Source organism: Anser brachyrhynchus, assembly GCF_964034855.1.
Source record: "Anser brachyrhynchus genome assembly, chromosome: 4".
NCBI classification, from domain to species: Eukaryota; Metazoa; Chordata; class Aves; order Anseriformes; family Anatidae; genus Anser; species Anser brachyrhynchus.
In genome coordinates, this window is record NC_137698.1 from 13,012,472 (window position 1) to 13,036,959 (window position 24,488).

The 24,488-nt window shown below is 43.7% G+C and overlaps 2 protein-coding genes across 29 annotated transcripts in view; one reads left to right on the forward strand and one right to left on the reverse strand.

Annotated features, from left to right (window-relative positions):
* Positions 1 to 24,488, reverse strand: part of LOC308195067 (uncharacterized protein) — a 1,623,621-nt gene that overhangs the window by 595,467 nt on the left and 1,003,666 nt on the right. The gene's annotated exons all lie outside the window — the stretch shown is intronic.
* Positions 19,068 to 24,488, forward strand: part of ADGRL3 (adhesion G protein-coupled receptor L3) — a 535,523-nt gene continuing 530,102 nt past the window's right edge. For 6 of the 28 annotated variants that reach the window (XM_080591832.1, XM_080591821.1, XM_080591810.1 and 3 more), the window contains exon 1: positions 19,070 to 20,312. The gene's annotated coding sequence lies outside the window, so the exon portion shown is untranslated. Of the gene's footprint in view, positions 20,511 to 24,488 lie in introns of all 28 variants that reach the window. The other 22 variants (XM_080591814.1, XM_080591835.1, XM_080591837.1 and 19 more) reach the window with 10 other exon arrangements.

Genomic DNA, 24,488 nt, shown 5'->3' on the forward strand with positions numbered 1-24,488 from the left:
TCTGGTCCCAAATAGGGTGGCTTCTAAATTCACATTTTTCTAAGAGTAGTTGCTAAATATTTATAAGCCCTGCAAGAGCCTTAAAGCAAAAGCGAGGAAGCATCCCTGTCCTAGACCTCTGCCTGATGCCAGGGAAAGCTACTTTCATTTCACTCGTGAAGGCTCGAGAAAATCACTTCCATTGATGAGAGTGGGAGATGGGGCAAGAGTTACTACCAAAGAAACAATATCATCCAGCCTTTTTTTCTTTTTTTTTTTTTTCCACTTCTCTATGTGGGGGAGTGATAATGAGATTAGTGCTTAAACTGCTTTAAGAACTTTGTGGTTTTGCAGCATGATGAAAACAAGCGCACACAGCTTAGGCACGTACTCCCTTACAATGGGGTCCTAATGCTCCCATGGTGGGTGACTGGTGTTTCCCCATGAAGTAGGACTCCCTACAGCAGTAGGCTTCTTCTTTTCCTTTTTTTTTTTTCTTTCCTTCTTTCCTTCTTTATTTTTTTTTCCCTTCCTCTTTAGCTGGTTTCCCCTAGTGTAAAGAACTCCTTAAAAAATTGAAAGAGTGTTATTTAAAGCTCACCTGCAGTCTGATTCAGGGTCTGGTCAGCCCATCCACCATTCTTTATGTAGCCACCTTGCTGCTTGTATCAAAATCTCTCTCCTTTTAGGCAAGCAATGACTCTCCATGTTTAATGAATAGAAAACAAGAATGTCTCGGATATTTTTCCTTGGCGATAAAACATTGTGAGCTCTCTTGGCTTTTCTGTTTCTATTTGCTGTGTATCTTAAAGTACAGTTGTCTTCCACTTTCTTCAAGTGTTTGATCAAACAGAAAAGACTTGGCATCTTCATGTCCAAGCTGTATGGGAAGGGACAAGGGTGGCCGTGGTCCCTCACCTACCCTGCTAGGTGTCCCCCCACCACACTTTCTGCAGGGTGAGGAAATGGTTATTCGTGCTTTGCCTGCAGTCCAGATATGTTGTATCCCAGCATGGTCTGCTGCAGAGCCTCAGTGAATCACATCCAACATCCCTGTAAACATTTCTCTTCAACAACAGCCCTGCAGGCCACCGCCACATATTTGCATTACTGTACAAATACTTTCCGTTGTGAGCAACATAAGAAATCATCGCCCATTGTGTTTCAGCTCCTTTAGCATTTTCTGAAAATAGAACATACGCTGAAGTGGCGTAATGTTGTGCTTCGAGTCTGGGTTTGAGGGTTTGGTTTTTTTCCCTCCCCTATGTTCATCCTCTTTCAATGATCTGGTGGTGAAGCATCTGTCACTGAACAGCAAGTTTTGCACCCGTATTGCTACTTCTGAGGCACTTGAAGTAAGACATCCTCCTTTTAGCAGAAGGCTGGATTTTGGTTACCAGCAGATGTACAGGAGTCATTACACCTGTATGTGAGGGGCAGCTCTGTCCAGGGCACGGCACACCCACTGCTTAGCAGCATGCAACACCCAGGCAATACTACTACACCAAGATGAAAATGCAAGATAGGTGCAGATGGGCTTGAGTGTAATACAGTTCAAGCTGAGATTTGATCTCAGTCTGTGTATTGTGTCACTTTACACCATGGTGGCTCTGCATTTTTCAGTTCATTTAAGGAGCCAGATTTGTTTTTAATTTTTGTGTTTGTGTTGTATTTGAAATTGTCATTCTCACTAGAAATCGTGGGTTTTATCATTAAAAATGTGACAAATACAGCTAAATTCAAACCCTGTGATGCTGTATATGTATTCATACCACTTACCCACTTCTGCTATGAGAATAAACCAGTCCAACATAAGCACCTATGTGTCAGTAAAGCCGCACTCCACAATGAGGTATGAAAGTATCCCAGCTGTTGCATACAGGAAAGGCTTTGTGTCTTGGCTCTTAGAGGTGTTTTCCGGCAGTTCCCCTCCTGCTTCACTAATTCCCTCCCTTGCTGCTCTCCTCCAGGACACCTCTGCTGTGGTTCCCACCAGATCAGCTGTTTTTGATGGCTGAGACAGCACGAGGAGCCCACACCTGACCCCAGCCTTGCTTCTCTGTGGTTTCTGCTGAGTGCTGGGGAAAAGATCCACACTGGTGAGCTAAACCTACATATATACACATGTATGCATGTATTCATACATATACGTGCACATATATATATAAATATACAAATATAAACATATATAATTATAAATATATATATATATTGAACATATATGTTTATGTAGAAATGCATGTGTTAATATTAGAAAAAATCACTGGACCTAGATGATCTTGAGGTATTAAACTGACTTCTATCCCTCCTCCCCACCCCAATAATATAAGAATGAAAAAAAAAAATTATCTAGTGTTTTAATTCCTTAATAAAAATCCTTGAAATATACATTTCATTTGATCAGCCTAGCTATCTGACAAGGGCAAAGCTATTTATGACAGAACAGATATTTTATCTCCCACCAAAATATAATAAAAAATCAATTTCTCAATGAGAAGTATTTCAAGAAATAAATTCAGCCTGATATTCTACTATAGCACAACAATTACTACTGGGAACTCATAAACAACCAGAGACCCATCAATATATTAGTGAAAGGTAAATATGGTATCGATTTTTGAAAGAAAAACAAAAGTAAAAGGTGAAAATGCATCATAGGGAAATAAATCTTCTAAAAAAATGAAAGAACCAATATCAGCGGAGTTACATCTGAGCACACAGAGGAAGAAAAAATGTATAATCTCTGCTAGATCCCATAAAAAATAAATCTCCATGCATATATAATTAAAAATATAAAATAAATATAAAATATAAAATATAAAATATACAAAATATAAAATATAAAATGAATGTTTTATTTATTTGATTTTTATTGCTTTATATTTTAATATATGGTATAATATATAACTATAATATATTTTATGTATTTATATGTATTTTGTTAACAAAAAATAAAATACAGAATAAGTGAGTAAAAGGTGTTTGGTAAATGGGGTGCCATTGATTTTATACCTTCATAAGATATTTTTTATGGAACTATATTTTAGAAATATAAACTGATTTACAGACTCTGAAGTAGATTCATGCATAATACAAAAACCAAGTGTTTGTGATCACTCACTAGAAGAAAAACACCTGTAAAGAACTGACAAACTCTCATTTGTTCTCTGTAAATTTTGCTGCAAGATACTTCTTCTGGTAAAGCTTAGTAACAGTCTCATAAATGCCCGGTGCTTGCTTTTGTCATTTTATGGTTTCTTAATTGGGGTTCTTAAAATATTCACTTAGCACACAGGGGAGGTAAAGCAGTACTGTACCATTTAAGTAACTGATCACATCGCAAAAAGCATTAGTCTGGGATGTATTAATGTAATTTGCCAGCAACCAGCATATTAAACATGTTTGCATTACACGTTTCTTGAAAATTTTCAAGTAACAAACAAATCAGTAACAATCAGACTGTATGTACTTCATGAATGAAAATAAGAAGCAAAGTCGTTAATGAATTGTTTCCCAGTTCTGCTCTCAAGCGTACTGAGATCTGGCAAAAAGTCCACGGAAGGAGCAAAGGTAAATAACAGCACGTAATATGGAGACGTGATCAGGTGGCGTAACGCAGAGTTTAGTGGCAGGTCCTGACTTAGTCGACATTCTCATTAATGTTCTGAAAGCAGGAGTAAACAGAAACATAACGAAATCTGTGGACAGCTGGTAAGAATTGTCCATGCTACTATCAAAGAAAGGGGAATAAATAATCCAAAAGAAACGAGGTGCGTGGATGCCAAATAAAATGACATTGCTTGCTAAATCAAATGAAGAAAAATCTTCCATGCATACTTATGAGGAGAACCACAGGTATGTCTCTAATTATTCCTGGCCAGGCACCAATTACCCGGTTCTCAGCTGGGAATAATCAGAGCAGCTCTATAGCAGTCGATGGAGCCATCAGTAAGGAATGAAAGAAGAGTGAGTTAGTGTCTGCAGTCTGACAGGTATCCTCTTGATAAGGAGCGACAGGGAATGTGGCAAAGACCAAAAGGAAGCCTTTGGTGCTGTGTGGCGAGGTGGATCATTTATGTGGCAGAGAGCAGTGCTTCAGACACAACCTAGAACAAGTCTTCTTGCTGCCAAGACAGCCCTTAATCCTAGATCCCTAAATCAAGCTTATGCTGTGAGTACTTTCCAAAATCTGTGATATTACTCTTTTCAAAGGGTGGGGGTGAATAATACCACAGACGTTTTTATAGATCTTTAAGCTTGAAATGATGCACCTGAAGGTGGTAAACTAGCATATGACTTCCAGAGTGTTACTTGCCCCAACCGTCTTCTTGATTCCATACTGAAAAAAATGTTGCTGCTGAGGCCTAGAAGTACTATTTTGCCTGTTGTTCTCATTACAAGCCATTCATGCTTTATTCAGACAACTCCAAACGGTGTATATATTTATTTTATTTTTCACTTAAACCCTGCCAGTGAAATCAGCCTCATCTCCAAATTGTTCCGCATTATCAGTAAGCGACTACTTTCCAGTATTGCGAACTTTGTGTGTTTAATTGTCCCTAGAGAATAGGGAAATATATCTTGGTAGCAGAATAATTGTTTATGTGGCAATGCAATGGTCTCACATTTATTTTGAACAGAGAATTCTTCTCACATAGTTGGTTTTGTTATTTTTGTTGTTTCGTGCCCTAAAGTTTGTCATAGTGGGGGAAGCGAGGACAGGGAGACACCTGCTGTGATTCCTTAAAAGTAGGTTAGGAACATGTGGGAATGACAGATCAATTTAACTGGAAGGGAAAAAAAATGCCCTATGAAGGGGCAGCACCTGGCTATGTCACTGGTTAAGGACAGAAAGCAGGTAAAGTAGGTGGTATGAGTTAATGACTGGTCTCAGTGTGGATGGAGCTTGCTGGCAGAGCTCCTAAAAGCTGCATGCTAAGAGCTGTCCTGTTCAACACACTTATAAAGAATATAAAGTGAAAACAAGGGTTGACTGAAAAATTACAAATTATATTCTAAGGTGGAGAGGCTAGGTAATAAAAGAGCAGGGACTGGAAAGACTTTCAGAGGAGGGTGACACAGGTGCCAAAGAATGTGGGACAGTTTCTCCATGACAAACGAGCAAACAAGCTATGAATTCTTGCTCCAGGGAAGATTTGACTGAGAGGAAACCTGGCAGTCTGTAGGCTATAATGCTAGGATGAGGCAGACACAAAGGAAACCCATGGAGGTGGTGGGGTGCAGCTTTGCTGAGGTTTTACCATGGGCTGCTCTATTGGTGCCTCACATCTTTGTGGCTTCAAGGGAGAAAAGGAGCTTATATGGGAGAAATGCAGAGAGCATTACTAAGCTTGAAGAAACCACACTTAAATGAGAAACTCCCTGAGAAGAAAATGGGTGGGAAAGTATTTAGGAAAAAGTACCATGTGGGCTCATGCCACTCTTGCACTCCAGCTGTACCCTTATGAACACATCTAGGGAGGAACATGTGGTGTGTGCGTAAGCTGTTTTCATCCAGAACATGAACCATCTGCTGCTTTTAAAACTTCTGAAACTGAGCAGCCTTCTCTCCCTGATCGGACCTTATCTTTGAAATGATGATCAAATTTTGGGACTTCCTTCTGTTCTTGCTTTTGCAACCCTGAACATTGCTCTTGGGAAGTATTTTGGAGTGACAGTTTCAGCAACTGGAAGGGGGGAAAAAAAAAAGACATGATAATCACTGTCAAAAAAAGGACTGGAAAAAGACACTGAGAGATTAATTATGGCTGCAAAGGAATGGGCTTCTTGTACGAGCGATGATAAAATAAAAATAGGGGGAAAGAAGAACAGCATGGGAATTGCAGTCAGGTTTCAGAGGCTATTAGCTGTTCTGCTAATAATCACACCAGTATGGCTAGAGATTATTAAAACAGTGCAGCCTAAAAGGCTGTCAGATTGTGCACCATGTATTCTTCAAGAGATACAGAATACAAGAAGTTTTAAAACAATAGGAAAGTAATTGGAGATGTGTTGCTATCTTGGTCCAAGTGAGAAAAGTTAACATATAAAAATCCATTTGAGATTTTCTTTTTTCCTTTTAATGGGCATAAGGTATGCATTAGCAGATCCAGCATAGTGGCCTTCAAAAGAAGGGAGGGATACTACAACATCATGGATACTGCTTTTCTACTTCATGTGATTGTCAGACTGAGAATGTGGGAAATGACAAATATGTATGATCAACAAGGACATGGAAAGCATAAATGCAATTACTTGAAAATTGCACAGGAAAACTGGTACAGTACTGCATATATTAGAAACACAAATCATGGGTTCCCCCCCCCCCCCCCAAAAAAAAAAAAAAGTAAATAACAAAGTAATAGCATTCAAATTCATTAATAGCTGGACCCCCTGAAAACATATATAGTAGAGGGGGAAAAATAATAAAAACAGTAACAGTGGTCTTTGGTTATTATTAATACATCTACAGGAACATGTACTAATGTTTAGTATTTATATACTATAGAATAGAAAAACCGGATGCTTCAAGATGAATATTGAGATGTGGCTGTCTGCAACAGGAACGGATCCAACCTGATGAAGCAGGTGGCCTCTTCTTGCCTAGTATTCTTTGCACAGGAAGGTCATGCATAAGTGATAATACAGGTAAGCCTGAACAGCTAAAATGCACTCTTCTGTCTTGCCTACTTCACCCCCTCCAGCTTCTGTGTGCAGGATAAATTCTGTGGCTTGAGGACATCTAACCTTCAACCCCTGTTTAACCCAGGGGCTGGGATATGCAGGACTATTCTTCTGAAGCAACAATTAAAGGTCCCCAGTGTGAGTGCAGTATCTTACTACCTCTTTCCCTCCCTGAATTAAACAGTGGTTTTATCTCTTTTGGGAAAACTTTTCCCTTTCAATTGAGCGTAAAAGTAAATATGTTTTGCTTTGAAAGTATAAATGAGACCCAGAGACTTGTAAGAGGGAGATGTTCAAGGTCAGAAGAGGGAAAGCCAGAAGTCTGCAGGTGTTTGGTCACGAAGGCAACATACAACATATCCACATGTATGTCAGTCATTGGGAGGTTATGAAGGAGTAGGCAACACCAGAGCTTTGAATCTTTCAAGTTAGAGGACAGCCACTTCCACAATTTAAAGCAAGCAAACAAACAATACCAACTAGTCCATTGGTAAAGTCAGCAGTAATAGAAGAAAAACTTAATCCAAGAGCTTAATCTCTGCTTCAGTATAGCAGAGCAGAAGGGCAAACAGCTAGTATGCAAGAGATAACAAGGAAAGCAGTGGAAGTAAAAGAAAACAAACAAAACAACAACAACAGAAGTCCAATGTAGTGCTGTCATGTTTTTTGACTTGAGACAGAATATTGCAGAAGTCAATGGTGTTACGCTGCCTTAGGATCACAAATTTCATGGGTAAACCTGATTTCTATCTTCTTTGCATGCCAGTGCTTATCTTCAACATGCAAGCAGACACACAATACAAAAAGTTTTACGGGCTCTATTTAAAAACACTTGTCTATTGCAGAGCTTTAAAAAGCAATGGGCAAGTAACGCATGCCCAACATAAACTTAAATCTAGGTTATCTCGGATCACTACAAAGTGGATATTTTGTTTCCATCAAATTTGATGGATTTGGGAATTTCCATTCCCAAATACAGGGTATCTATCCATCTCCATGAAATAATTGTGAACAGGCATGTGGCACCAGGTGAGAAACAAGCTGTGCAGTTCTCTTGCTGCACAGATCAGCAAGTTGTGGCTGAGTAGGATATACCAGGGGAAAAAGGTGTCCTGGATAAAGAAAAACAGATGTATGCTCTGTGCACGTTGGTGAATATACATCAGCTGAAGTGAGCTAAGGTCTGGGCTCAATGGCACATTTTCTGGGGAAGCAAGTTCATCTTTGTGGCTGTCCTCAGATTTCAGAATCAACAGAGCGCTCTTGAGAGGTAAGAACCTGCTGGCAACTGCTGAGGCTTTGTTTTGAGCACAGAACTGATGTCGTCTCCAACCTATTTATAGCTCAGTGTTTGAGTGTTGAAACGGGAGTTTGCTCCTTCTGTTTTTTCCTCCATCTGGGTGTCTTCATAGACTGCAATTCCTCATGTGTAATACTGAAGAGCACAAAATATGGATGAAAGTCAAAACTGACGTAGCAGTTTATTTGGAAAATGAGACTTGAAACTTCTGTCACTGTTTACTGGTATCTGGGGGGTCGACTGAGACCAGTGAAAGAGTGTGGTGATATAGGAGCCAGCCATTTGCTGGTCAGTTTACAGGGGCCTGGTACTGGTACCAGGCCCCAAAAGTACCACATCTGGAAAGCAGTTTGGACATTATTCCAAGTACTGCCTACTTCTCTTCATTATAGCAATATTCATATCCCTCAAGTCACTATTCTGCTCTCACCTTTTTTCAGAGAAACTCTTGTGTATACTAATCTATTTGTGGTACATCCTATACATTAGGGTGTCTGGATTAATTTGGAAATCTTAAAAGGCGTACTTGAATTATTGATTGTACAGCTCAGAAAATGAAGTGGGATGGGACGGATTTCAGTGTTATGAATAATAAACACTGCTGCTCAGGCGAAGTTACTGAATGATGAGTTCAAACTCAAGGAGATGCTACCATGACACATTCTATACATGCTAATATCAGGCTACCTACAGTCTTTCTACATATTTATTTTATTTAATAGCTACGAAGTAGTATGGATTAATGTGTAAGGGATTTAGGAGCACAAGTCCTGTTGGCTTGTGGTGAGATGATGTGCCTGAAATTTCTTTTGAAATCTGCTCCTGTTATCAATCAAGCTCAGATTTCCATTTAGATACTGAAAGGTCCATGAAAGTGCACACACCCTCCTTCCCCCCCCCCCCTTTTTTTTTCAATGTGCTAGTAGATAAAACTTTATAGTCCAGCCTATTAGCCTTCATACAAGGTATTAGATACATCTTGCTGGCTCTTCCTTCTCTTTTAGAATGTGTTTCAGCAAGTCTTTCTCAGCTCTAATGAGCATAAAACAAATTGGGTTCTTCTATAACCATACTTATAAACATCTAGCACTGAAGTTGCCCTATTTATACTATCAGTGTCAGTATCTTTGCAATGGCAAATATGCTGGCACTCAGCATCTCACACAGCCCTCTAGTGAGGGTCCACTTGGCCTTTCTATGTGTTGTTAATCTCTTTGGGTTTGTTCTGTTCCTCAGTGTTTGGTTTGCTTTCTCTTTCATCACCTCACACTACACTAACTATCTGAAGATTAGATCTCCCATTTGTTGTGGATCATTTTCCTGTGACGCTATCAAAGTAAACATAAAAAGATTTATAAAATAAATGTGCAAAACAAAGATGTGCCAATCAGCTGTACAGAAGGGGGTAAAATCATATTTCAATGACAGCTGATACAAGTTAAAAGAAAAGTGAACTTATTAAAAAATCATTCCACTGATTTTTGAAATGGAACCTAGAAGGCAAAAAGATCATGAAGGAGACCAAAAAGATCAGTCACCTGTCTTTACACAGCAACTGATTTCTTAAAACCATGATTTTATGTATAATCACTTTGGTTTTGTTTTGACTCAGTCTTACCTATTCTTTTGTTTGTTTTGTTTGTCTTCACCAAATTGTATGCACCAAGTATCTGCCTAAGACTTCACTTTATGTATGTTTAACTGAAGGGGGCTTCTCTACTGTTTGGTACAAACTAGTCTACCTGGTTTCATTATTTGAAATCTTCCAAAATTTCCCTTGCAATATTGATTTCTTTCTTTTTGTAACCTGATTTAGCCGCCTTAAAAATTAGGATCGCTTTACCCCTGCAGCATAACCCCAAGTGAGAAAGTTAATTTCCTATTCAGTTTAGAGTTTCGTCTTTGATACCATGCATACTAAATTCACATCACTGCGGTTGAAGTCCTCAGAGAGAGCCTTTAAAACACTGACTTCTTAGCTATGATCATTTCCTACTTTTGTTACACAAATGGCTTTAAATCCTCTCACTGTGTTGCAAGAAGAGCAGCATTTTCCCTTCGTATCTTCTCTTGATACTGCTCACCAGGAGCTAGGTGAGATAAGTGGTTACAGATGATACAAGCATTATAGGATCCATGGCTAAAAGTACTGCAAAAGCACCATGCCCAGCAGTCCCTGAGGGGCAATACAATATTCCTGCCAGTAGCTCAAATTTCTCTAAAGCCCAGCAAGCAATGTGAACTGGAACCTTATTCTTCTGGACATCAGCATAATTCATCCTGCATGCTAATGCTGCGATGGATGCCAGGAGTGGATTTCCTCCTCTTCTTCATGGGAGATTTTGGTTTCTTGTGGCATGTAAAGGCTCCGTGGTCCTGGCTGATGGAGTCACGCTAAGGTGCAGCACACAGCATATAGCTTCAAATATCCTATAGATTAAGACTAACATGTTGTTTTCCTACGGAATATGAGTGCCAAGTAGATAGGTGGTGGTGTACTGTTCATTTACAGCATCCTATTTTCTCTAATGTCATAAAAGAATGAATTGACAAGCAGCCTGGAAATTACTGCCCACCTCCTTCACAGGTCCTGAGAGTCATTCTGACTCTTCTTCTTAATCCCAGCTGCTGCTTTTGCTGTTTGAGTTTCTCCTAGTTTCCCTGAAGTTTTCCAACTTTTACCAGCAGTTGCAACCAATCAAACCCTTGGCCTCCAAATCTGCTGCCAGTCCCAGGGAAACCTCTCTGGCTGCATGGCTTATTTTCCCTCTCCTATTTCTGCTTCCTGTTGTTTCAACAATAACTACGTGGAGGGGCATTTAATTGCTCTTTCCATTTAGCCTGGATGAAGTGTACTCAGCACACCCATGTGCTTTAGCATGGCTTCTAGATCAAAGCCCCTCTTTTACAACAGTTATTTACATCTTCCAGACTAACTTTTCCACCCACAAGGAGAGGCTTTTACCTTCCTTTTCCAAAATGCGTATAGCACTTCAAAAATGCTGAGCCAGATCTGTGAATTCAGGAGTCAAACTTAATTTCAGAGATCAAATTAATGAAAAACAAGACTAAATGAGTTTTCTAAGTACTGGTTCTAGTGACAATTTTTATTTTCTACCACATTATTTATATACTGAAACAACGTAGGTCATGCTTTCCAAACATCTAAAGTCTTACAGGAACGTGGTATTGTTGAGTTTCAATTAAGCTAAATTATTAATGATTTTTGTGTCTAATTGCATTATTACCTCAACTATGGACAGATTTGGGTCAGCAGCTCAGATAATTCTTATGCAGAGCCATTTTGTGATCCATGTCCAAGCTACCAGTCACCACCAGTTTTCTGCAGTGTGTTTGCATGGCCTTCCCAGTTGCAATGGCTTTGTGAGCAAGGTGGATCTCGGTACGTACATCAAGAATGGTAATCTGCTTCAACAAGCTGTCATGCTTTTGGGGGCAGCACCCTACCCTGAGCATCTGTGCTAGAAATTCTTCCTATGTCCCTACTGCCTCCCCTTCAAGAAGCACAGAAACAGCACCACTGCTTACAGAAAGAGGAGTACAGAAGGAGTACCTCTTCCCCTGAGAGACTAGGAACCCATCTTCGACAGTGCAAGACTTTGGGATTACTGATATGGAGTGAGAGGAAATACATCAGCTGCAAATTAGGGACTGGATGCTCCATGGCACTTTCTGTCCTTTGTGTTGTTCTGATGGTGCCAAGCTGTTACAAACCTGCTTTAACTGGCTGATGTGCCAGTATTAAATAAATTATTATTATTAAATAAAATTATTATTAAATGAAAAGGTATTATTTGATATTATGTCTTACAAATAATCAAAAATAATTATTTATTGAATTTGTTAATTAATATGTGGCATTCTTTGGTTGTACTTTCTGAGGCTTGGGTTGGAAGAGACATTAAAGATCATCTAATTCGAACTCCCCTGCCACAGGCAGGGATGCCACCCACTAGATCAGGTTGGCCAAGGTTATATCCAGCCTGGCCTTGAACACCTCCAGGGATGAGGCATCCACAGCTTCTCTTGGTAACCTGTTTCTGTGCCTCGCTACTCTTACTGTGAAGAATTTCCTCCTAATGTCTAATATAAATCTATCCTCTTTTAGTTTAAGACCATTTCCCCTTGTCCTATCATTATCTACCCAAGTAAAAAGTCCCTCTCCATCTTTTTATAAGACCCCTTCAAGTACTGAAAGGTTGCAATAAGGTCTTCCCTGAACCTTCTCTTCTCCAGGCTGAACATCCCCAGCTCTCTCAGCCTTTCCTCATAGGAGAGATGCTTCAGCCCTCTGATCATCTTTGTAGCCCTCTTCTGGACTCTCTCCAACAGGTCCACATATTTCTTGTGCTGGGGGCACCAAACCTGGACTCTGTATTCCAGGTGGGGCCTCACAAGGGCAGAGTAGAGGGGAACAATCCCCTCCCTCCACCTGCTGGCCACCCCTCTGCTGATGCAGCCCAGGATGCAGTTGGCCTTCTGGGCTGCAAGCACGCACTGCTGGCTCATGTTAAGCCTTTCATCCACCAGAACCCCCAAGTCCTTCTCTGCAGGGCTGCTCTCAGTGAGTTCTCCCAGCCTGTACTCCTGTCCGGGATTGCCCTGACCCATGTGCAGCACCCTGCACTTGGACTTGTTGAACCTCATTAGGTTCACGTGGGCCTGCTTCTCCAGGTCTCTTCGAATGGCATTTTTTCCTTCTTTGGTATCAACTGCACCACTCACCTTGGTGTCATCTGCAAACATGCAGAGGATGTACTCAGTCCCATCGTCTATGTCATTGATGAAGATATTGAAAATCACCGGCCCCAAGACAGACCTCTGAGGGATAGCACTCATCACCGGCCTCCACCTGGACATAGAGGCATTGACCACTACTCTTTGGGTGTGACCTTCAAGCCAATTCCTTATCCACTGGATGATCCACCCTTCAAATCCATATCTTTCCAATTTAGAGATTAGGATGTCATGTGGGACCTTGTCAAAGGCCTTACGGAAACCCAAGTAGATGACATCAGTCAGTCTTCCCTTGTCAACTGGTGCAGTTACTCCATCATAGAAGGCCACCAGATTGGCCAGGCACAATTTTCCCTTGGTGAAGCCATGCTGCCTGTCTCCGATCACCTCCTTGTCCTGCACGTGCCTTAACATTGCTTCCGGGAGGATCTTTTCCATGATCTTTCTAGGCACAGAGGTGAGCTCACTGATCAGTAGTTCCCCAGGTCCTTCTTTCCGCCCTTTTTAAAAATATGAATGATGTTTCCATTTCCCAGTCACTAGGGACTTCACCTGAATGCCACGACTTTTCAAATATGATGCAGAGAGGCTTGGCAACTACATCAGCCAATTCCTTCAGGACCCTGGGATGCATGTCATCAGGGCTCGTAGACTTGTAGCTGTTAAATTGCACCAGGAGGTCCCAAACTTGCTCTTCACTTAGAATGTTCATGGGCCTAGAGAAATGGTATTCAAATGAAGGTGAAGGTATGTATCATGAAGGGACTGAAAAAGAAGGAAAATTTGTGCTAATTGTCCACAAACTAATGACTGCACATCCCCAGAGTTTCACTTATTGTAGAAAGAAAAGTGAACAATAATGCAAGAGATGTACCATTGAAGTACTGAAAAAGTCTTACCTCTGACTTGTTTTTGATTCCTATGAAAGCAAAAATTCATGACTAAAATGGGAGATGTCTTTTAAAAACAGTTAAACTGAATCTGCAAAGACTAAAATGCTTTAATCAAATTATATGGTATGGCATGACATCTCTACATAGCAAGTAAAAAAGCATTATTAGCATGAGTGTTTTGAACATTAAAAGCCCCTGTGCAGTAGCTTTTTTCTTCCTCTTGCCAAGAGGCTTTCATGTCTTCGTACGAGCCAGCAGAGTAATGGTCAGCCTGACTACCCAGGCTAGCCCCAAATGTCAAACTCCCATTGATTTATGTAGGGCTGGTATTGGGGTACCAGTATCCTGATGCCCAGGCAACTTGTGTGCTACTATTTAGAAGTGCAGGACCTCAGAAGAGGCCCACGTCTGGTCCCCCATTTCTGGAAACCAACTCCAGCAGGGAAAACACACCTCCTGAAGGAGGAGAGAGCCAGAACCTGCTCTTTTCATTTAACCTGGCAGAAAAGGGTTTATACCATAATCCTGAAGCAAAGCTGTGTGCTGGGCTACCAGGCATGTGCAGGGAGAAGCAGGGTGGGGTGGGAACCATCTGCTCTTGACTGAGTTGGAAGCAAAGGGCTTTGGCATGCTCCGCACACCCAGCACAGCTGCTGGCATGAAGTCTGTGGGAGGAAGGTGATGCAGGTAGCAAATGAGAATCTTGCTCAAGGGACGAGATGAGTTTTGCAGGATCTGTTAGGAAGCCCATTTTTTTTATTTGTATCATGCCATATATATATATATATTTACAGTTGTTGTATTTTTGTTATAACAAACTTCACATTGGAAAAATAAGTGAAAAGCAATCCACATAATACTTGATCATGAGGTAAAGAAAGCATTGCAAAACATATCTAGTACAGGAGAACTGGCTTAAAAAATAAATAAAAAATAAAAAGCCTGAAAAGCATAAGTGTGTACCCATGAACTTGTGCAGATGACATGCATCTCTGAGAGTAAGGTAATCCATTACAGAATGTAATGGCTCAGTGACAGTTGTTTATGGAAGTTCATGAAAATCTGAGAGAAAGCCAGAAAGTAAATGGGACACAGATCTTCAGAAAGAAAGAAGGAAGGAAGGAAGAAAGGAAGAAGGAAAGGAAGAAAGAAGAAGAAAGGAAGGAAGGGAGAAGAATAAATCAGTCACAGGCAATTACAATCCATTGAACCTAATTTTAATCCACAGTAAAATAATGAAACAGTTATTAAAGCTCTGCATCTACCTGGGGGATAATGAAATAACAAGCAGCCTGCAGTGGTGGGACAGGGCAGCCCATGCACTTTTTCACTGCTTCACTGCTTTCTTCAGAAGAATGGCAAAATTGGTGGCTGAGGGGAACCTGCCACACTGACAGCACCAGGATATGAGCAAAGCACGCTTCAGCCTGTTTTGTGAAATGAGATCTGGCTCTTGCAGTTAATTCAGATTGCTCTGGGTATGAACACTGTCACCAGGATTGGGAGCAGACTGAGGGAACAGACTTTTATTCACTTGTTGGCATTCTCACGTGAAGACTGTTCTGGTGAGGCAATGCGATGACAAATGCTGTATTTCGTGTCTTTATTCATGATTTTTTGTAGGGAAGGGTGAAAGGATCAATTATTATATTTGCCAAAAATACCACGAGTACTTTACAAACACTTCTGAAGAAGAAAATGGATTGGAAACCCAAAACATTGGGTGAGCACATTCACATAATGCATCTGGAGAGCATTAACTTGATTTTTTTTTTTTTTTCATGTGAGAAAGAGTTCTGGAAACCTCTAAGGATGCAATTTGGATCTGGCACAGGTTTTCCAGTGCAAAACACCAAACTGAATTTGAAGGCCTAAGGTCTATCTGTCTGTGTGAGGAAAAACCCGAGTATGCTAGGGTGACAATGGAGTAGATTATAGAGAGTCTTACAAAATGATAGAGCAGCAAAACAAATCAATGCAGTTTGGGGTTGCCAGTGCAGGTAGGTTATATCCTTCAACAGCAAAAACTAACTCTTCTTCACGTATGGAATACGACGTTATATTGCACTACCTCATTACCTGTTTTTACAAAACACAAACTTGAGGGTATTCAGATTCAGAGAAGAAGAGATGTCAGATGCTTGGAAGACTGATATACAAGAGGAAATTAGGTAGCTTTAATATATACCTTATCTAATCAATAATTAAGCAAAGGAAGGGTAATGGTTTAAAAATATGTAAGAGACGGATAAGTATTTCAGATGATGCATGGTCCCAGTTCAGCACAGTACTTAAACACATGGACATATCCATCAGTTCTGCAAAACACTGACATACGTGATTTCAACGGAGCTTAAGCACATACCTAAATTTAAGCATGCACTGAAGTACTTTGATTAATTGGGGCCATAACCACAAGTAATGGGATGAAATTAAGAAACGGAAAATGTAGACTGAACAGCAGGAAAATCTTCCAAATGGTGAGATATATGAGACGAGGGAGTAATCACTCAAGGGAATTGGTAGAAACCTCATCCCTGGACACCTTTCAGTTTTCACTGGACAAAGTACCAAGAAAATATCCTTTAAGGAATAATCTTGCAGTTGCCTCTACAGGAGACTACAATGGCATGACCCAACAAGACCTTTGTGTCTCATAAGTTTTTCTGGCTTGATTGCAATATTAAGCCCAAATCACACTTTTAATATGCAACCATAGTGTGACAGGCTGGTGAATTTCTGAAGCTCTTCCTTGACTTGCCCTGAAATTCTTTGTTTTGTTGTTGTCTCTGTTTCATCTTCATAATATGTAATACTACAAGTAAAAAAAAAAAAATAGGACTATAATGCTGGTGGTAATTTGTCTTTTTCACTTGCTGACTAAGCACTGATTTCATTCTCACCTCTCCATTAAAACAGAGCTTAAAAATATATAGCAAAACTAATTTCAACTTGTACAGCTTCGTTCCATTCCCAGAGCAGATGTGGTGAATATCATCAGAGAGGTAATCATATTTTGGAGAATCTCATATCTCTGAGTACCCCAACAGAGGTAGCAATACAAATTTTGAAGGGATAAGTGTTTTTTCTTTTATTATTATTATTTTTATTTTTATTTCTATTTATTTATTTTCCATGTGGCCCCTGGAAGAAGGCCTGAGAATGGAGCAATAGATTCCCTAAGGCTGAAGTGAGTGCTTTTCCTACTAGAGAGAACAATTTTGCTGAGCCAAATGCAAAGCTTGAAACACAATGGGCCTTTTAATTGTTTTAAAACCTACTTTTACGTAAAGTAAACATTTGCAGAAGGCTGTGCCCTGTTTGCTTGGACTTTTGGGGTTATTCTGCAGCCTTGTGGGGGAGGCCAGGTGTTCTTTAACATGACTTCACACAGGTCTACTGGAAGTGGAAACTCTTGAGACAGATCTGTTGTAACTTTAGATATTTTTTTACCTGAATTTCAACATGGTTGACATTTTTTTCTTCATTTTTTCAGTGTCAGTGAGACGGGCCATGATTTTATTAGTGAGAAAACAGAGGGTTTATGTGTATCAGTCTTAATTTTCCACAGCACATTAATACTTCCATAATATCACTTCTTAACATAAAATACGCACTTCCATGCCTACCTAACCAGCAATGCATATTGGAACGTGTGTTGGCATTCTTCTAACTCGTGGTCTGAGCTAGCAAATGAGATGAATTAATTCCTCTATCCCACTGAAAATGACAGTCCTGCAAGGTTGCACAGCCTCTGCCATTGGAGATCCTTAAGATTTTGTTTAAGAAACATGTGGCTGGGATAATAAATGTGTTGGTTCTTGCACTGGGGCAGTTGCATGGACTAGGTGGCCGCTTTTGGGCCTCTCCAGCTCTCTGGACTACGATTTTTATATATTTAAAGCCAGCAATACAGTATCTAAGCAGACAGTTGTGGTCACTGCTAAAAAGTATGGTGCGTTGCTTGTGTCAGCACTTAGGCACCAGCCCACGTTGGTGGTGGGTGCACATCTTTGGGTAATTCAGCATGGCCACCCACGTGGCCACCCTGTGTTTTGTTGTGAGACTGAATCTGATTTGGTTTGTGTCTTTCTCTCCAAAACTAAAGGCAAATGGACAATGAGGTCAGGGAGGAAAATATTTATTATGTTTCAACCAAGCACCTTTATTTCTAGAGGCCTGCTCTTAGCACTGAAAAAAACTGTTCACACTGTAAAGCAAAACAGAGTTCTTGTCCCTTGCCCAGACTGTCCCTGGCTCTCCGGAGAGCAGGGGATTCACATTTGGGGAGGGAAACAGGGGATTTGGGGACTATCTTGTTTAATATCTTTATTGATGACCTAGATGAGGGGATAGAGTGTATCCTCAGTAAGTTTGCAGATGACACCAAGCTGGGAGGTAGTGTCAATCTGCCTGACGGTAGGGTGGCCCTTCAGAGGGATCTGGATAGGCTGGACTGCTGGGCTGAGGCGAATGGGATGAGGTTTAACAAGGCCAAGTGCCGGGTCCTGCACTTTGGCCACAACAACTCCATACAGTGCTATAGGCTTGGGGTACACTGGCTAGAAGACTGTGAAGACGAAAGGGACCGGGGAGTGCTGATTGATGCTCACCTGAACATGAGCCGGCAGTGTGCCCAGGTGGCCAAGAAGGCCAGCGGCATCCTGGCTTGTATCAGGAATAGTGCAGCCAGCAGGAGCAGGGAGGTGATCGTCCCCCTGTGCTCTGCTCTGGTGAGGCCGCACCTCGAGCACTGTGTTCAGCTTTGGGCCCCTCACTACAAGAAGGACATCGAGGCCCTGGAGCGTGCCCAGAGAAGGGCTACGAAGCTGGTGAAGGGCCTGGAGCACAAATCGTGTGAGGAGTGGCTGAGGGAGCTGGGGTTGTTTGGTCTGGAGAAGAGGAGGCTCAGGGGAGACCTCATTGCTCTCTGCAACTACCTGAAAGGAAGGTGTGGGGAGCCGGAGGTCGGCCTCTTCTCACAGGTAACCAGTGATAGGACTAGAGGGAATGGCCTCAAGTTGTTCCTGGGGAGATTTTGATTAGATTTCAGGAAAACCTTTCCTCTCAAAGAGTGGTCAGGCACTGGAACGGCCTGCCTGGGGAGGTGGTGGAGTCACCGTCCCTCGTGGTGTTCAAGGAGTGCCTGGACAAGGTGCTACGAGATATGATTTAGTAGCTCAGTGGGCAGTATTGGCAATAGGAGGACGGTTGGAATAGATGATCTTGTAGGTCCTTTCCAACCCTGTGTTTCCATGATTCTATGATTTTCCACCTGCTGGGGACCTGGAGTGGGGCTGGGGAGCTCTCCCTAGGTAGGGCAGAAAGGAGAAGGTTGGTGCCCAGGTGTCTGGCTGCGTGCGGCTGCTCGCAGAGGGACTGCAGTGTGGCCAATCCGGAGGCGGGGAATCCATCCTGGAGCAGCCTGATCCCGACATCCCGGCTGCAATTGGCCGCTTGGGAGGGGATCAACGGGCTGAGCAGCCAATGGGCAGGCGGGGAATCCAGCGGGCGATGGCCCTCCGCTGGGCGGGGGTCGTCGTGGCTCGGCTCGGCCGGGCTCGGCGCGGTGCGGGCCGGCTGCTAGGTGGAGCCCGCGTCCGCGCAACCCAGATCCGGGCCCTCGCCGCTCCCCCGCCCCTCGGCTCGCCGCCCGCCCGGCTCCGTGCGGCCGCCGCCGGGCAGGGCAGCAGCGCCGCGCCGCCTCCCGGGCCCCGCTGCTGCGGGTGCTGCGGTTCCCGGCCCCCCCCCCCCCCCCCATAGCCGTGTGCGTGCTTGTGTGTGTGCGAGTGTGTGTGAGTGTGCACGGGGCCGCCCGCGGCCATGGGCCCCCCCCGCGCCCGCTAGGCACGCCCGCCGAGCAGAGCCGAGCCGCTCCGGGGCTGGCGGTGTCCGCAGCGGGAGGAGGAGGAGGAGGAAGAGGAGGAGGAAGGATTCGGGGTGCCGGCGGGGCCCGGGGGGCTGAGGGCCACCCGCCCCCCTCTGCACGGCCGCCTTTGTGTCGTCCCCGAGCCCCGGCGGAGCGAGAGGCCGGGGGCAGGGTAGCGGATGCGAAGAGCGGCTGGTGCTGGAGGAGGAAGAGAAAAAGGGGGATGGTGGAAGATTTCTTGCCCTTTTTTTTTTTTTTTTTTTTTTTTTTTGGTGGTCTCTCTCTCTCTCTCCGGCAGCGGCTGTTCTTCCCCAGCAGCAGCAGCAAGCAGCAGCAGCAACACAGGCAATGACTGTGCCGCATACGACTCGCCTGGCCGCTGGTGCCGGCTCCGGGGCCGTGTCGTTGCCCTGAAGTTGCCCACCTGGAGGAGGTAAAAGCCGGGCTGCGGTCCCAGGGGGTCGGCGACGACGGCGGAGAGGAGGCAGCGATCGCCTCCCCCATCCCCACGCACCCTCCGTCCTCCGGGAGGGAGCCAGCGTTGCAGAAGAACGAGGCTCTAAAGGAGAGACTTTTTCTTCTTAGCTTTTATTTTTTTTTTCCTTCTAATTTTTTCCATTTTTCCTTCCTTGGGCGACAGTCCTTGCTTCTCGTGTTCCCTTCCTCCTGTCTGGGGGGCTTCGGTACTGTGGCCAGGTCTGCTTCCTGCCCCCCCCTACTCCCCCCCCCCCCCCGTTTTTTAATGGATGGATTGTGGCAGCGGCTCCCTGCTGCAGGTTGTTGAGGAGCCGATGGGGACTTGCATCTCGGGAGCCGGAGGTGACTAAAGGTAACTAACCACCCTACGGATCGATGCTCAGCAGCAGCCCTCGCCTGGCCGTGAATCACACCCGAGCCCAGCCCCGCCAACCCGCCTGGCTGCGCTGGGCTGAAGGGTGCCGGCTGCCCTGGGCACGCGCTTGGATCGAATGGTTTCATAATAAGGATAGTTGCCTCCAGGAGAGGTGCGGGGGGCTGCGTCCTCCAGGTAACGAGGGAACACCTCTGGGTCTGCATGCTGGAGGGCACAGCGGGGACCGGGGGGTGCCACTAGCTGCGAAATGCCTCTTGGCTCCTCTTGGCTCCAGCCGGGTTCGGAAGGGATGGCTGTGGACAGCTAGGGTGGCGGGTAGACAGAAGAGCCCCGATAGGTTTTGTTCCTGCCCTCTCCCTTCCCTTTCTCTATGAAAGGCACCAACACGTTGGGCTGGTGCTGCCGTTATCCTGAGAAATTCCCGAGTTTTCCTGGCTGCTTGGTCGCTCACCCCTTCGTGGATGTATGTTTCTGTTTAATTGGTGAAGGGTGCCTCAAGAAGCACCCGCTTTCCTGGATGGCAGGAGGCGGTGGGTGGGCAGGGGCCACGGGCAGGGATGTTGCTGAATTTGGGGTGCATCAGGGGCTGTGTGTGTGTGGACGTGGGGTAGGGCAGAGGTCTGCATCCAGCCCAGCTTCCCTGGGTTACAGGTAGGCGCGAGCCTCTGTTTGCCTTACAGCCAGAGAGGGAAACATAGGCTTCAGGTAGAGAGATGCCTTGCTAGAGATGTTAAGAACGTTAGTGCTTCTCACCTCCTGCCTGTAAGATTGTGTTTGCTGGCTGTAACAGTAGGGCTGGTATTCAGCAGAGAGATTTCTTTGAGTAAGAGGGATCAGTATGTATGGGTGGAGGAAGAGAATTGCGTTCCCCCCCTTCTTTGTTTGAGTTATTTGCTTGCTTAATTATTTATTTGCTTTTCCCTTGCAATCATTTTTTGATTGTTTAACTTGGAAATATGCTTGTAAGCCTGATGATTGCTCCCTGCCATGAGCCGGAGAGCAGTCCTTTCCTGTCTCCTAGTCTAAGGAGCCTTGCTCACGCTGGTGCCTTTATTGCTAATGAAGACTGAGGTACAGTGCCCCAGAAATGTGTCCTGGGTACCTTAGCTTTTGAGGTCTGTGTCTGATCAGCAGGCTTGTGTCCAGAGTTGTCCATAGGAGCAGCATAGTCGTCATCATTGTCCCCCCCCCAGCCATGCATTTACTTGTTTTTTTCACCCTTTTCCCTATAGATAGGCAGATGTTTGTTTTTGCAGGAGGGATTGCAAGGTAGGAAGGGAGCCTCTCTTTCTCTCTCCTTTCCTGATAGGCGTGTGATTCTTCCCTGCTGTAGTTAAAACGATTTTTATATGGCCAAAAGAAATGGCTTGTTGTGTCCTTGTCGCTGTAGTATTCGCAGCTTTAGCCAAAACAACGGAGGTCTGTTGTATTTACTTTCCTGTTTAGATTACTCATTGGGAGGTATTAGCATTTCCACTCTCCAGGCAGCTAGCTGCTTAGGAGGAGGCTGAGATGCAGGAAAAAGGGTGAAAATGCCATCTATGTCTTGCTATAAGGCAGAAAGGTGGTCTGCTAGCATGCTAGTTGCAGCTTCTTTCTGTATTGTGTGTGGCATGGATTATTCCAGGGTGCTAGACCAAGATTTTCAAAGCTGGGAAAAAAAAATAAAAAAAGTTCATTGGAGTTAAAAATAAATACATTTCTTTTTGTTGTGGAATGCCGTCTCTTAAAGATTGCAGCCAATACTGCTTGCTTGGTATTGAGTAGTAGTGTGTGCCTTGTAGAGCTCATTTATCATAATTTCCAGGGGTTTGCGATATGAACAGGCTTCTACTGTGTATTCATTAGGAAAAATCCTTCCACTGAGTTTTATGGGGTAAACCAGGTGTTGCAGGTTAAAGAGGCTGCTGTCAGAAAGCCTACAGTCGTCACTTAAGAATACCAGACCAGGAAGAGAGAAAATCTGCGTGCCCGTGCTGACGGTGGGTGACAAAGTTCAGATTAGGGCTCTACTGTAAAGCGGTATTTTTCTAGAGGTAAAACAACTGCTCTCGGGTTGCAGGAGGCGCGGCATTAGCAGAAGGGTTACAATCCCCTTGTTGTGGTGGAGGCTGCTCCAGATCGTTAGGAGTACTTTTCCTTTATTTAGTGTGGTTTGCTACACAGTGACTGTTGTGTTTGTACCTGCCAGCAGAAATAGAGCTGACACAGATCTCTTGTGTGTCTGTTTCCAAAGGGACTGAAGTTCTTACAAAGCTAGGATTGGCCCACGACGTCTGTGTGATTCTGTTATTCAATAAAATATGAATTCCCTTTTCTTCAGGGGGCCGTTAGGAGAGGATATGTTTAATTTTGCATTTAATTCCAGAGCAAGCTGAGTGACGGTGCATATCGATTACGCTCAAAATTTGGGTTACTTGGTTTCCTGGTGCCCTCTGGAAATTGTGGAGCGATTTCTCAGCTCAGGAAACTTGTCCCCTGGGGCATTCGAGGCCACGCGTGGCAGGGGCTGGGTCTGTCCCCTGCCCTTTGTTTGCTGCAGCTGGCGCTCAGCGGCCGTGCATCCCCCAGGTTGGGATGCCACCAGGGTGTGCAGCCGGGGCGATGCAGTGGAGGTGCTCAGCTGATGCCTCCTGGCATTAATTGCAGAAGAGACTTTTGCTCCCTCAGCAGAAAATGAATCGCCCTGCCCACGAGCATGGAAAAAAAAAAAAAAAAGCCAATGCCCTTTACTGGTCGGGAGGGAAACGCGAGCAGGTTTTTAGGTGAAGATGCATGGAGGCTGCCAGCTGACAAGCTGGGTGTCTGCACGCTTCACAATCCCAGGGCTGTGGTCCTTAAGGTATCTGCTCCGCCTGGTGAAACCGCAGATTGTTTTCCCAGCGAAGCATGCAGTGGGAGATCTTAGCTGAAGATCTTTATAAGGTTTTCGTAAGGCTGTCTGCTGTTGCATTCTCCCGATCGCCTCTTCCTTTTCAATTCATTAAATGATATGCGATATGAACCCATTTAGCTGCTGCTGTCTAATTAGATACACTTTCTCAGTTTGCTAGCAGAAGGTTCAGAAGCATGGAAGCAAATTTGTTACCGTTACTCTTTGAAGCAAGAGTCATGGAAACAGGCTCTCTAGAAAAAAGAGATAAAGGTATAAAAGCAGATGGACTGAATTATTGGCCAGCGCTGGAGAGCAAAATGCGTGACCTGTAGCCTCGGTCAGCACGTCAATTAGGGAGCATGATGCTGCTCTGAGGGCTTTTCGCATTCAGAGCATGAGTGTCTGCATCATCAATACGAGTAAATGAGATGCACACAGGAGAGTGCAGTCTTTGTAAATGGAGTAGTCCTGGGAGTTGCTGATTTATTATTGCAAATTTTGATACTAATAGTGTTGGGACTGGTGTAGATTGACTAGGAAACTGTTTCATGCGTGGCATAGTATAAAGGATAGGCTGAAGACCAGCGAAAGAAATGAAATTCGAGGAGAAAGAATGGATCAGGGAAAAGCTAAAATATGGAGGATGGGCACAAGGCTTGTTATGCTTTTAAAAAGAAGAAAACAATTATATTGCTTGTTGGTTGTAGAAACAGCTCAATGCTCTGATTGGGGTGGTTTTGACAAAACTTCTTATTCCTTGGAGCATTCCTGCACATCACAAGAGAGTGTTGGAAAAACAACTCAAGAATTATTATTTTGTAGGAGGTGATGATACTGCTCTGAGAGCTAGGCATCACAGCATTAATGTGTCGGTTGGGAGAATGCTGAGCCACCAGGACAGCCCTGCAAAGTAAACAAGTGTTTTCCTGCCACTTTACATGAGGCTGCTTACCAGAGTGGGATGTACGTGGTAAGCATTGAAGCTTTGAAGAGATTTTACTGTAACTCATATGGACTACTCGTTCTTCCCTGCTGGCCCCTTTCTTTTTCGACAGATGCACTCCTGCTGGGATGTGAATACTCGAAATGTACCATGTTGCCAAATTTTGCATGTATATACACACTTCAGTCTCTGCTATATCTATAGGCCATGCTTTCAGATGTCTGTATTACGGAGCTGGGAAACGTGTTGTTTATAGCGGTTCATTGTGCCCTGGGTTATTTGTAGGAACGTAACTGTCCCAGGCAAGGCATGCTGGCATCTGACTGCGTCATTT